The sequence below is a fragment of the Cebus imitator genome, unplaced genomic scaffold (genome assembly GCF_001604975.1).
Source record: "Cebus imitator isolate Cc_AM_T3 unplaced genomic scaffold, Cebus_imitator-1.0 Scaffold506, whole genome shotgun sequence".
Classification (NCBI taxonomy): domain Eukaryota; kingdom Metazoa; phylum Chordata; class Mammalia; order Primates; family Cebidae; genus Cebus; species Cebus imitator.
In genome coordinates this window covers 922570-936102 of record NW_016107821.1, presented here as the reverse complement: position 1 = coordinate 936102, position 13533 = coordinate 922570, and the positions used below count along the sequence as shown (strand labels likewise).

The window sequence follows — 13533 nt, the reverse complement described above, 5'->3', positions numbered from 1 at the left end:
CAATGTATAAGCATTTTGTCATTGATCAGAATGTCATTATGTGGTACACATATGCATATATGTTTTATAGGTGAAAGCCTGAGGTTGTATCACTTAACTCGCCTGGTGTCAAGATATACACAGGTCCACCTGAATCCAGAGACCATACTTTCAAACAATTGATAATAGAAATTTTTTTTACTAGACACATTAAAAAGGAGAGCAAAAACAACTATAGTTGACCCTTGAACAACATGGTTTGAACTGCGTGGGTCCACTTATAAGTGGATTTTCTTTCACCTCTGCCACTCCAGAGACAGCATGCCCAAACCCTCCCCTTCCTCCTCCTCCTGAGGCTCCTCAACAAGACGATGATGAGGATAAAGACCTCTAGGATGGTCCACTTTCACTTAATGAATGATAAATATATTTTCTCTTTCTTATGATTTTCTTAACATTTTCTTTCCCTAGCTTACTTTAAGAACATAGTATATAATACACACAGCATAAAAATATGTGTTAATCAATTGTTTATGCTATCAGTAAGGCTTCTAGTCAACAGTAGACTATCAGTAGTTAAATTTGGAGGGAGTCAAAAGTTATACTAGGATTTTCAACTCTGGTTGGAGTCAGCTCCCTTACCCTCCGTGTTGTTCAAGGTCAACTCTATATCCATATTCACTCAGGGATAACTTCATGAAGAAACCTCTTCTACATATATACACTCTATATATATTCACAATTTAATGAAAAAGGAAGATGGAGATCATGCTTCATGTAGTGTTGTATAAAGCTTCATATTTTCATTTTAAATATGTTGTGGAGGTCTTTTTACATCAATAAACACATTTGTACCACATCATATTTAATACTGGTTTCCTTGGCTATCCCTGTACCATAATGTATGTAAGCAACTCTTGGACATTATGGGTCTTATACAGAGTACTGTGAAAAATATTCTAATAGGTAAATTCTTACACACACTTTCATTTCTTTAGATAAATTCCTGGAAACAGAATGTATATTTTTCACAAATTGCCAAATTGCCTGGGGAAAGTATATGAATGTTCACTCTCTCAGCAACGTGTTAAACCCTCCTTTTCTGCACGCTATTATCTACATTGGGTTGATAATGTTGATAAAATTGGCAAACATTTTACATCACTGCCAATTTGAATGGGGAAATAATGAAATCTCACTGATGCTTTATTTGGTCTTCCTTAATTATTACTGGGTGAAACATTTTTCCCATGTTCTTTGAGATTAGTATGATATCATTTGTGAAATCCCTACTCATGTCAATAACTTATTTTTCTTTAGGACTTGTTGTATAGTAATTGCTTGCCAAAATAATGTGTCAAATATGTTTCTCCAAATTATCTTATTTTCTTTTAATTTTTAATTGTTTTAATTGCAGAGAACTTGAAGTTTGGGGTTTTTTCTTTGGTTTCTAGTATTGATATCATCTTTAAAAAGAATCTCTCTCTACTTCAAAGTCATAAAAATACTCACCTAAATTTTCTTCTTATATTTCCAAACTATTTTTTACATTGAAATATTTAAATTATCTAGCATTTTTAATGTAAGATGTACTTCATTTCTCATAATTTATTAAGCCAAATGTTATAATATTTACTATACAATCTGTCAATCCATTATATTCATTTTATACCAAAACATTATGTATAATTGTTTATATCTAGAATTACTACTCCATTTCACAGACTTTTGTCCTGATTTTTATGACACTATTACCTATTTTCATTAGTATAGCTTTATAAGCCATATTAATGTCTCAGATGGCAGTTTTCTCTTCATTATTACCGACTGTTTATTCATTTAAATGCATTTAACAACTATTCTGTTTCCAGAAACAATGTTTCTACTGTTAGAATTTTGTTACACCATTGCAGTAATTTCAAAAGAATTGATAGCCTTACAATTTGAGTAAATTGTCCTTCCAGTAAAAGCAAGTTGTGTCTATATATTCAAGTTTTCTCTGACTTCTCTCAATAATGCATTCTCTTTCTTCATATGTATTATAATGTCTACTATTATGTGAATGGAACCTCCTCCCTGCTATATTTTACAACTGCTTATTGTGAAACTTAGACTTAACTGGAATCCAACTTGTCTTCATTTTCACAAGCTTGTAAAAGGTTACTAATTGTCTTTGAAAAGTCCCCCATTTCTTTTGTGACAAAACAGCATGTGGAGGCACCAGCTAGTCCTGAGAAGTCTGTCTCCAGGATTCCTTCCTAGATAGTCCACTCTTGCCCATCTCCATTGTCATCACCCTGGTGCACCAGCAACTTTTGCCTGTATTGTTAGTATTATAACTGGTCCTCTCAATGCCACACTTCCCCCCTTAAACTCATTCTTTGGATTTCAGAAATGAACAAGTCATATCAATCCCCTGTTTAGCACCCTCCAGGTGCTTCCCGTAACACATCAAAAATCCAAACGTCTTCCTCTGGCCAGTGAGGCTGTACATGATGTGAGCTCCACATACCTTTTCAGCCACATTTCCTGCCTGCTGTCCCCTTGCTCAGCATGCTTCGACGCCCTTTCTTTCTTTCACTTGCCCATGTAAACATTTCCTCCTTAGGGTCTTTTTATATAAGCTGTGCCCTCTACCTGGAAGCTCTTCTCCCACATAGCTCCTCCTTCAGATCAAACTCGCCATGCCACCTGTTCAACAGGGTCCTCCCTGACCTTGATGTAGAGGAAATCCCATTGTTTTATTTTCAGAAAAACATGTATTATAAATGTTATTTATGTATTTGTGTATTGTGTGTCATCTCCCTTCAAACTGTCCCTCAATACCACTTTGAAGACAAGGGTTTAGAGGAGTCAGAATCTCTATCTTGAATACTGTTGAACTGCTGAGACTAGAAGAGTAACTGGTACATAGTAGGTGCTCAAGAAAAATCTGTGGAATAAACGGATGAATGAACAAATCCAGAACTTCTGACTCATGGTGGGCATTGTTTGATGGAAGAAGCACACATGTTACAACAGGCTGACCCATATTTGCATCTCAGCTCCAGTCCTTATTTAACTTGAACCTATGGGAAAAATACTCAAGAAGAGTCTTAGAATATTGCTTTATTTGGTCATAAAATGGTGTGATGAGTAACTGTCTCACAGGATTGGTTTGAGAATTGGCTTTACACTATAAAGCACTAGTATAATTCCTGGCACACAGTAGATGACTTGTGACATGTTGCTTTTTAACCGTTCCTGAGCTATTTTCACTCACTAGCTAGCATCTTCACCTACGTCACATTTTACAACAGGGAGCTGTGGAATTTAAAGCCCAGAAAGCATTATTATTAGATTAAATGAAATTTCCAAATTAAGCGGAAAACAGAAAGCACACTTAATTTGGGATAGGTCTCTGTTGCAATTTGTTTTCTGAAATTCAGAAAGAAGAGACATGTTAGCAATTTATTCCCTACCCTAAACTGGAACACAGAGTCCAAGACAAGGACGGTTGAACGAGTCAACAAATAACTGTCATTTTGCTACAAATCAACACAATTTGGGTCTGTAATCTTAATATCACATTAGGGGAAAATACTCATTGCTCAGATGTCACAGAACATTGGAATTAAAAAAGGGGGCATTAAACGTAATCCCTAGAGGAGAATCCAAAATTCAATAAATCGATGATTATGGTTTCCTAGAGCAGTTTCAATGAATTTCCATGAACCTCCAGCATCAGGGGAGTACATAAATTATACAAGACTATAAAGTCTGACACAGTAAAAGTGGTTCATTCTGAAGAAGGAAATGAATTCTTTGACCTTCACTATCAAAACACTGCCACTGCTTATTCTACACTTTCCTTTGGAGTTTACAGTTGAGAAGCTCATTCATTCTGTTTGGTTCATTAATACTTTTTGGGTTTGAGCTCATGAACACAATGTTCTTAAATCTTAGGAAGGGTAAGCTAGTCACCAAAATGGCCAACAATCCTGTTTGTGATATCCTCCAAATTGTGAGTGGCCTTAGTTAGGATCAGCGCTCGCTGTACTTGAAAAATGGTGGGCACAAAATTACCAGCCACCCCTGATAATAAAGAAGTTGTCCATGCAAGCTGGCCTCTTTGCTTTTTAAACAGACGTATGGCATATATTTTCCTAAGAAATACTAGAGGAGAACCAGCCAAGCGTACAGAGTGAGGGTGGGGTCTCCAGAATAAACTATTCATTTTGAATCCCTGTTCCACATCTCACTAGCTGTGTGAACTTAAGTAAGTTACTTTACCCTTCTGTGCCTCAGTATTCTTGTCTACAAAATGAGAATGATAATTTTACCTACATCATAATGTTGCAAAGAGAATCCAAGGAGTGAGGGTTTGTAAGGAACTCGGGAAAGCTTATGGAGGTTCTTATGTAACTTAAAGATAACTAACAAGAAATTTTTCATGGTTTTTTTTTCCTGTGAACTCGTGTCCTAAGAAGGAAGGGAAGAGACAAATGTCTTTCCCCACCCTTAGTGGTTGTGATGAACAGGGACTTTCTGCACCTTGTCTTACAAGGTAAAAGAGGTAAACCTGAGTCATCCACTCACTTCTATAGATAAACAAAAAACTGGCATAAGTGTGTTAGCAAGGGTTTTCTAGAGAAACAGAACCAACAAGAAAAAAAAATACGTGTGAGTGTGTGTGTGTGTGTGTGTGTGTGTGTGTGTGTGTGTGTGTGTAGAGAGAGAGAGAGAGAGAGAGAGAGAGAGAGAGAGAGATATCTCAAAGAAAATATATAATGGGAATTGGCTCACAAGATGGTGGAGGCCAGAAAATTCTACCACCTGCCATTTGCAATACAGAAAACCAAGAAAGCCAGGAGTGTAATTCAGTCTGAGTCCAAAGGCTCAATAACCAGGGAGACCAGGGTGTAACTTTCAATCCAAGGCCAAAGGCCCGAGAATTGCTGTGAAAGTCCTGCAGTCCAAAGGCCCAAGAATTAGGAACTCTGATATCTGAGGGCAGGAGAATATGGATGCCTCTGTTCAAGAAGAGAGAGTGAATTCATTCTTCCTCTGCCTTTTTGTTCTATTTGGGCATTCAATGGATTGGATCATGCCACCCACACTGGTGAGGACAGATCCTCTTTACCAGAGTTCCAATGCTAATCTCTTCCAGAAACACCCTCACAGACACACCCAGAAATAATGCTTTACCAGCTCTCTGGGCAGTCAAGAGGACACATAAAATTAATCATCGCAATAAGTGAAATGGATAAAAAAAAATCTAGTGCCATTTGCCTTTAGAATCAAAGGGAGAGGCAGAGAGTGAATCGTGGTTTTCCGGTTTCCAGCCCTCCCTGTGACTTTCTGCAGGTGTCATTACAAATCGTGACCTGTTCTCAGGACACAACTCCTGATGGTAAGTTTCCGTTGCTTGGCAAAATGCAGAATATCCAAGTCTTCAGCTTAGAGAGCCCCCGTGGTGTCAGAAGAAATAAAATAAGGTAACAACATTCTAATGCCCTCGAGATTATAAAGCATGGAAAAGAACCCTCCAAGCATCTTCCAAGAATCAATTAGATCATGACCTGCACCTTATCACTCATTGCCTTGTCATATCTTACTCTGGCCCATGAGTACTGGTTGGTGTTTTTGAAAACTGAAAATAACTTTCAGCACAGTCCACGAAAGTCCGTTATTTCCATCTGCTGAGTGGAAATTTAAATGAACCTTCTGAATGAGTTTCTTTACCACCAGATGGGGGTGATTTTAAAACTAAGGTTTATGAAGGAGAAGAGAAAATGAACTTTGTGAATCTAACCCATGCCCATTATAGAAGATCTGGGGTCAGTCTGGATGAATTGTGTGTCTCCCAGCACACAGGGCAGCCTCTTCAAACTAGAGGATAATTCCTGAAAGTGAGAACGAGGACACCATCCGCCCATTTTTCACAACCGTAACAATAAATAGCCATAATGACAATGGCAGGAAAGGGCAGATAAACTAAAATGTTATAAGACATAGAGGCGGTAGGAAAACTGCATACTGATCATTTTTCTTCAGGACAGACCACTGAGAAAAATTAAGTCTTTAACCTCTGATGGCTTCCTGTGGCTAAGCCACAGAAATCTAATTGAGAGAGTAAGGTCCACAGAAATCTGCTGTCTGCTCTGGCTGTAGAATCATTTTACTATAAGCCTTTAACTCACTTACTCTAAGAAAAAAAGAATTGTTGCCACAGCATCATTATACAGACTGTACACTTCAAAGGTGATTTTCTAATCCCTGGTTACTACACTTTTCCCCATTATCTCCAACAACCAGGTGAGGTAGGAGCCTCAGGGGACATGGCCCTGTTTGGTTCCTGGGAGTTTTCCAAATGCATTTTGTACTTCCATTGGAGAAAAGACAAAACTGCGTACCTGTTTAAGAGACAGAAGGGCAGCTACTTCTGGAATGGCACTGTCGTATCACCGATAATTAGAGGACAGTCTTTTATCCTTGGGTTTAGTAAAAGTGTTGGATCCACAATGGCTTCCCCACTATATGCCGACTGCTCGTTATATTTATACATGGCACATTCTGAGACAGTACAAGTCTTATCTTTCCATTTGTTCAAAAAAACCTGAGCTCTAATAGCATCTGGCACAGAAGAAACTCAACTAAGGGATGGGATTTCGGAGTAGTTTGAAGCCTTTGAAGCCTTTCATTCTCTGACTAGTGGCAGGTGAAAACAACTGGACAAAACCAGCAGGCTTTCAGAGGAGAAAGAGGAGTCGTCTCAAATCTCCCTCCCCATTCTCTATTAAAGTAACTTTATTTGGTGTTGTGTTAAACTTCCCCCTCTTCTTCAGCAGGAAAATCCTCATGTCAGTGTCACCTTCTCCGGTTGCCTTCCCTAACACTCCTGGAGCAGAAAGACGTATGCTTCCTTTCTCCTGCTCAAACTACTTCCTTAGCACAGAGCTCTTCTCATACTTATTACTTTGAATTACAATGATCTCTCCACAACTTGCCCTCCCCCATTTTGGTGCCAAGCTCAGTGTCTGATGCTCAGAAAATTTCTTCTGAATAAACGAATAGATGGAAGAACCAAGACTGCAACTAACAGTCACATAGGCTCAGGAATTTAAGATATTGATGCCTGCTAGGAGTAGAAATCTCCCATGAGGTCTGCAGTTTAGGCTGCAATTGCAAATAGAGAACTCCCAAAGGAGTATGATATTTTCTGATTGACCAGAAGTATACAGTATTGGTTGTGTTAGCTTAATCTTCTGTGGCATGCAGTTTATGTAGCTTGTGGGAGTAAAATTTAATAGCTGATATATTTTTAAAATCTGTGTACTGGTATTGTTCAGCCTCAATAAAATTATGATGAAAATGATAATTAAAAAAACCATTAGAAGACAATACAAGTCAATAAAGAGTAATAGTAACAGTCGATTTCACTTTTGGTGATGTCCTTGCTCTGGGGTTGGACAGCGGGTCCCTGGATGTTTATAATATTATTAAAAATATTGAACCATATATTTCTTGAACCAAAGATTATGATGAATATCAATAAAATTGTGTGCACTTAGAGGTAAAAAATAAAGAAAATCTTCCTACAATGTATAATCATATAATCCTCACTTTATTATCATAATATTTATGTTTCTAGCACTTTAACTTAAATAGCGCTATTTTTTATTCCACTTAATGATTTAGATTTTTGTCTAAAACTCAGAATCCTTTGTTGATGTCGAAAGTGGTAGATCTATAGAGCTGAATTCACCTAATGGGCTTCATATGCAATATAAGGCTTTGTATAAGGAGATGTTCTGTTTTGGGGGACATTATGGACTCAGGAGCTATTTGAAGCTACATAGTAAACTATGCCAAAACAAGAACCAAAACCACACGATTCTACTATATTCAGACACAACGTCAAAAGAAAGACTTGTGAAAACCAATTCAGTCCTCATTTTCTCTCATTTATGAGCAATGCTCTTAGTTGTCATAAAAACAATCCTAAAGTTCAATTTAGAGACAGAATTAAGTTAACCAATGTTCCAACAACAATGAAAAGAATACTAACCAAGTGATGACTTACACTTGCATAAGACTGTGCTGTTTTCATGACATTAGAGCCGGAATTTGTCACCAATGCAAGAATTCATTCCGCATGCAGCCAGCACAGCAAAGCACCTCCTTGAGGGGGAGATATAATCATCAGTGACAGTGATTGCACTGACAAGGCCTTCTACGGTGTGCTACATCGTTCACTTGAGAGTTAATATGAAATTTGACCAGAAGCACTTCTTTATTCAATCCTAGTTAGTACTTACCTACAAAGAAAAATACAATTAACAGTAATAAGATGAGAATTTAAGTAGAGGGAGCATTTTACCCTCTGAGGCTATCATGGTGCCTAAGAAGAGTCAATTAGCTTCATGATGAGAATTAATCCTGAACACAAGAGAATTTTTAATCATAAAGAAAATGCCATTTTGCTGTTATTCAACAGACCTCTGGGTCACAGTATAAACCTAGACTCTAAAAGACTCCCATTTCTGTTGGCTTCAGAACAGTTATTCTAAACGTGAGTCTATTATGGATTGCAACCTGTCATGTGTGGAGCTTAGAGCGAACACTATGAAGCCTCAGAGTATGAATTAAGGAAAGGGCTTCAGTGTAGAAAATAGAGACTTGCAGAGCTAGGCTCCCCAGAAGCAGAGGAGGCTGGGTTCACCCACTGTCCCCATGGAGCTGTAGGCCAAGGCAACTCTGCTGGACAAGGAGCATGGCTTACATTCCACAAAAGGAACCCACACCCCTGTCTCTATACCTTTCTTAAGGGTATACAGGGAATAAGGGAGACTCCTGCATGCTAGGTGATCTGGGCATAGATGCCAGATGAGATAAGCTGAGCTTGGGCACAGGATCTCCCTCTGGTAGAGGGTAAGCCCTCAGTACCAGCTGAATCTTTGTCAAGGCAACCCAAAGTGGGCTCCAGAGGTCATTTGCAGATACCTGTTCCTTGCATCATAATTTGACACATGAAAGTTTGTGAAATACTGGGTATATTAGTCCATTTTCACACTGAGTATAAAGAAAAGAGGTTTAATTAATTCACAGTTCTGCATGGCTGGGGAGGCCTCGAAAACTTACAGTCATGGCAAAAGGGGAAGTAGGCATGTCTCACTTGGTAGCAGGAGAGAGAGGAGAAAGTGAAGGGGAAAGAGCCCCTTATAAAACCATCAGGTCTCATGAGAATTCATTCACTATCATAAGAACAGCATGGGGTAAACCACCGCCAAGATCTAATCACCTCCCTCCCTTGACAGGTGGGGATTAAAGGTCTCTCCCTCCATGAATGGGGATTACAATTTGAAATGAGATTTGGGTGGGGACACAGAGCCAAGCGATATCACTGGGAAATAAAATCATGCTCACCTGATTCTTTGCTTCCCTGAGTCTTAACTTGGCCTTGTTAGAATGATCCTATTATAGCTAACATCAAATAAAAGTTTTCCATATCTTCCTATGTAGAAAGAGAGCATCACTTGACCACTTTCTTTTCTTAGAACTAAGAGTATATTTTTCTCTACAAAGCAATCAGAAATCCTTTCCTTACTTTTACTTTGCAATCAATTACACCAGGACCAATGCTAGTCCTGTGTGACGTAGATCACATTAGTCAGTGGAGCTCCTCAGCTTCACACTTCCATCTCCCTGCCCAGGTTCCAAGGCTTTCGGGTTGCCTGCCTGGATTGTAGCTTCCAGATGCTAAGCTCCTGGCCCTACCTTCCCTGGCCAGCAAAACTTACCTACTTAGGGCCCTTTCTCTAACACTAATGGTGATTTGATATAGAGACAAATTAATGGGATTAAACTATTTTGCTGTCTAGTGTGCAGTGAAATGAGTGATTTAAGGAGCAATGAAAATTCTGAACACTCAGAGATAAAATGTTTCATCAGAGAAAGCTCTGTGCATCTTACTTTTTGTCTCTTGGCCCCCTTCACACTTGGATTCAGTTTGGCTTGCTTCCAGACGTGAGGCTGAATTGTAACAGCTGTCTGAGCCCTCATAACACATTTGAAGTCCTTTGGTTAAGCTTGTATCAGCCTTGTATCCTGATCTTTATCTTTTGGTTCCCGACCTGACATTTTACCATTATTATATTGTATATGTTATTGTTGCAGACCACTTTATTTCCTTTATGGAATGAGGTTTTTTGTAAATAAATCAATAATACATGTGCACCTTAGGGGTCGCTCCCTAACAAACAGTTGGCTTGGGCATATGTGAGTCTCAAAACTGGAGCCAGAATCTCAAGCTCTTAGTGATAAGCTATTAAATATCTAGTTGGCAATTTATAATGCCAAAATGGTATTCTGTACTTACAGCCCGAAAATCTCAATTTGATTCCCAACTCTGCATTTGGTGATTTTCCCTGAATGTTTTTTTTCCCCCTCCTCTGTTGTTTCTTGATACTGGGAAGGGTGGAAACTCATGAAAAGAAATGCAAAGGCATATTTCACAGGAGATTACCAAAGATTGCAATAATCTTGGCATCCTTTGCTATTAGGAGAAAACTGTTTTAAGAAAAAAGGATATACCATATTGAAACAATTTATTAACTGATTAAATACCAAGATAATGTATGACTCTTCCATCTCATAACAAATCAACTGCTAGCCAACCTTATAAACCTCTTTTATGAGACCTTTTAATATTCTTTAAATTAAGTCTCCTAGGGTTTCTAAAATAGACTACTTGACCTTGAGCCCAAGTCAACAAACTTGTCCCATGTATCCCCCCGAAGCCCTCAGGGGTGAGGGCCTGACAGCTGGCTGTGGGCACGGCACAGGAAATACAGTATGTACTGCCCAACACACGCCCAGGAATGTCTGCAGCTTGGGAGGATCAAGCAGGTACCTGTCCGTGTTTCCTGTGGTCTCTGAGAGCTGGGAACTAGACCAAATCACACCCTGTTTCAACTGTAGCAAACCATTAGCAAATAGGCAAATGGCAACAGTACAATCAGAACAACAGGCAGGTGGCACTTCTGTGACACCAGTGACTAAAAACACAATTACTACGCTAGAATATGAACAGCGCACCTTTAAGACCCCCCCCCCCAGCCCAGGAGTTCAAAATCAGCCTAGGCAACATAGCAAGACCCCAACTCTACAAAAAATTTAAAAATTAGCCAGGCATGATGGTGTGTGCCTATAGTCCCAGCTACGTGTGAGGCTGAGGTGGGAGGATCACTTGAGTCCAGGAGGTTGAGGTTGCAGTGAACTATGATCGCTCCACTGCACTCCAGCCTCGGCAACAGAGCAAGAACCTGTCTGTCTCCAAAAAAAAAAAAGACCCAACCTCAGAATACATATGAATGAATCAGTGACCGAAGAAACAAATAAATAAATGGCATTCCTAGTCATGTTTCAGAACCATTAGAGGACATAATCAGAATCTTCAACATAAACCCCAGGTCTTCTGCTTCTGTTGAAACACTTTTTAGTTGCTCTTACTTCTATGTATATTAATCAGCCTCTAGCTGATTCAAGATTTATCATCAGAGAATCAGATTCTTTCCATTTCTATCAAATTAGGAATTAAATTCTTTTGTGATGCATCTCTCTGAGACCTATAACAATTTTTTTTCTTTTCAGATATTGTGTCACCTTCAATTCTGATAGTCATAGAACACAGGGGATCTTTTCTCATTTTAAAAAAATCATAAAGAGTCTGAATCTTTTAAGTATAATGTGATGAATTGTTTCAAATAAATCACTTAGATCCCTGATGTATCATAGAACCTGATATCAAAATTAAATATTCAAAATATGCAAGCACAGCATTAGAAATGTCACGTGTATCATAACTAGCCCACCTGCTGTAACATAATCTAGCGTGGATGGCAAAGTCCACTCCCCCCACACACACCATTGCCCCCTGTGTACCGTCTTTCCCCTGCATAACTTCCCAGGCGGGAAATGGCTAAAAATCACTACCCTAAATAAATTCAATTAGAAAATCTAACAACAAATGCAGAGTTCATTAGATACTTCAGTACAATACAAAGTTGTTGGTTTTATATTGCTGTAGGTTCAGAACCTGCCAATATGCTGAGTGTGTAGTATACACCAGGCACTCTCCTTGGAGTTATAGATCCCCATTAACATATATTTTATCAGGTAGGGGCCAGCTGATTTCTATATAATGCATTGCATTTCCAGCTGGGTCAATGCCTCTGTGGTGTGAATTATCAGGGAGCTATCACAGCTACACCTTTCATGAGCAACTTGTATATGGTCTTCCCCAGGTATAGAAAAACCCAGCAGTTTTCCCAGGCTTCTTGCTTTGTGAATGATGGAAAATGTTATAGTATGCTGAGATAGAAATTGATAAAAATTATATTTAAAAAGGAGAATATATATGTATGTCTCTTTCCACTTTCTTTCAAAGCTATCCACATTATTTTACCAGGTTTTATCTAAATACAAATTGCAAGACAACATAGGCCTTTTCTCTTTTACTTCCTTGCATTTCTCCCCCTAGAATAATTCCTGAGCTTAACTCCTGATTCTGTCATATAGTGTGGCTTTGTGACAACTGACAGGTTATTTAACTTCCTGGTGCCTTGCCTTAAGAATGGAGTTATCAACATCATCTGATTCAGAGAGTTGCTCTGGGGCTGAAATAAGGGAGAATCAATGTAAAATTCAGGGCGCTAATGCTTTTTTGTGTTAGATCACTTTCCACTCCTGGCCCTTCTTCAAGTGTAAGATTATCTGGACCATTATATCAACACCCTATCTTTGATGTACAAACTTGCTAACTATCAGCTTTTCATCTCTCTGTCGGTAAATGGATTCCCTATGCACATAGAGAATGCACTGACATGAAAATGTCCACTTTAAATAACAATAGTACTGGCAGCTGGGAGTCACATGATAGACAACATGTTTTAAACTAAAGAACTCTCTTCCATGGAGTATTAATTTACCAACTTTCTACACGCCAAGTTCCCAAAGCAGTCAAGAACATCCGAGACCTGCAGGCTTCATGTTTCCCCTAATGGAGTACTAATTGTTTTCAAATAAATGCCCCCACTGTGCAAGCTCTCCATGCAGATTCAAAGTGGACTGAGGAATGGTAAACGTAAACCATCTTTCCGATGTCTACAATGTCATGCTTCAGAAGATTCTAGAAAAGGTCTAGTTGGGATTAAATACATTTATATTCAAAAGCTTTAGTATTTAACTTATAAGAATATCAATCGGGAGCCATCTTTCTAAAAAGAAATTATCGGCCGGGCGCGGTGGCTCACGTCTGTAATCCCAGCACTTCGGGAGCCCGAGGCGGGTGGATCACGAGGTCAAGAGATCGAGACCATCCTGGTCAACATGGTGAAACCCCGTCTCTACTAAAAATACAAAAAATCAGCTGGGCATGGTGGGGCGTGCCTGTAATCCCAGCTACTCAGGAGGCTGGGGCAGGAGAATTGCCTGAACCCAGGAGGCGGAGGTTGCGGTGAGCCGAGATTGCGCCATTGCACTCCAGCCTGGGCAACAAGAGCGAAACTCCGT

General features: G+C 39.1%; 1 long non-coding RNA gene across 1 annotated transcript in view; it reads right to left on the bottom strand.

Annotated features, from left to right (window-relative positions):
* LOC119468845 overlaps positions 1-13533 on the bottom strand; it is a 174034-nt gene that overhangs the window by 159581 nt on the left and 920 nt on the right. The gene's annotated exons all lie outside the window — the stretch shown is intronic.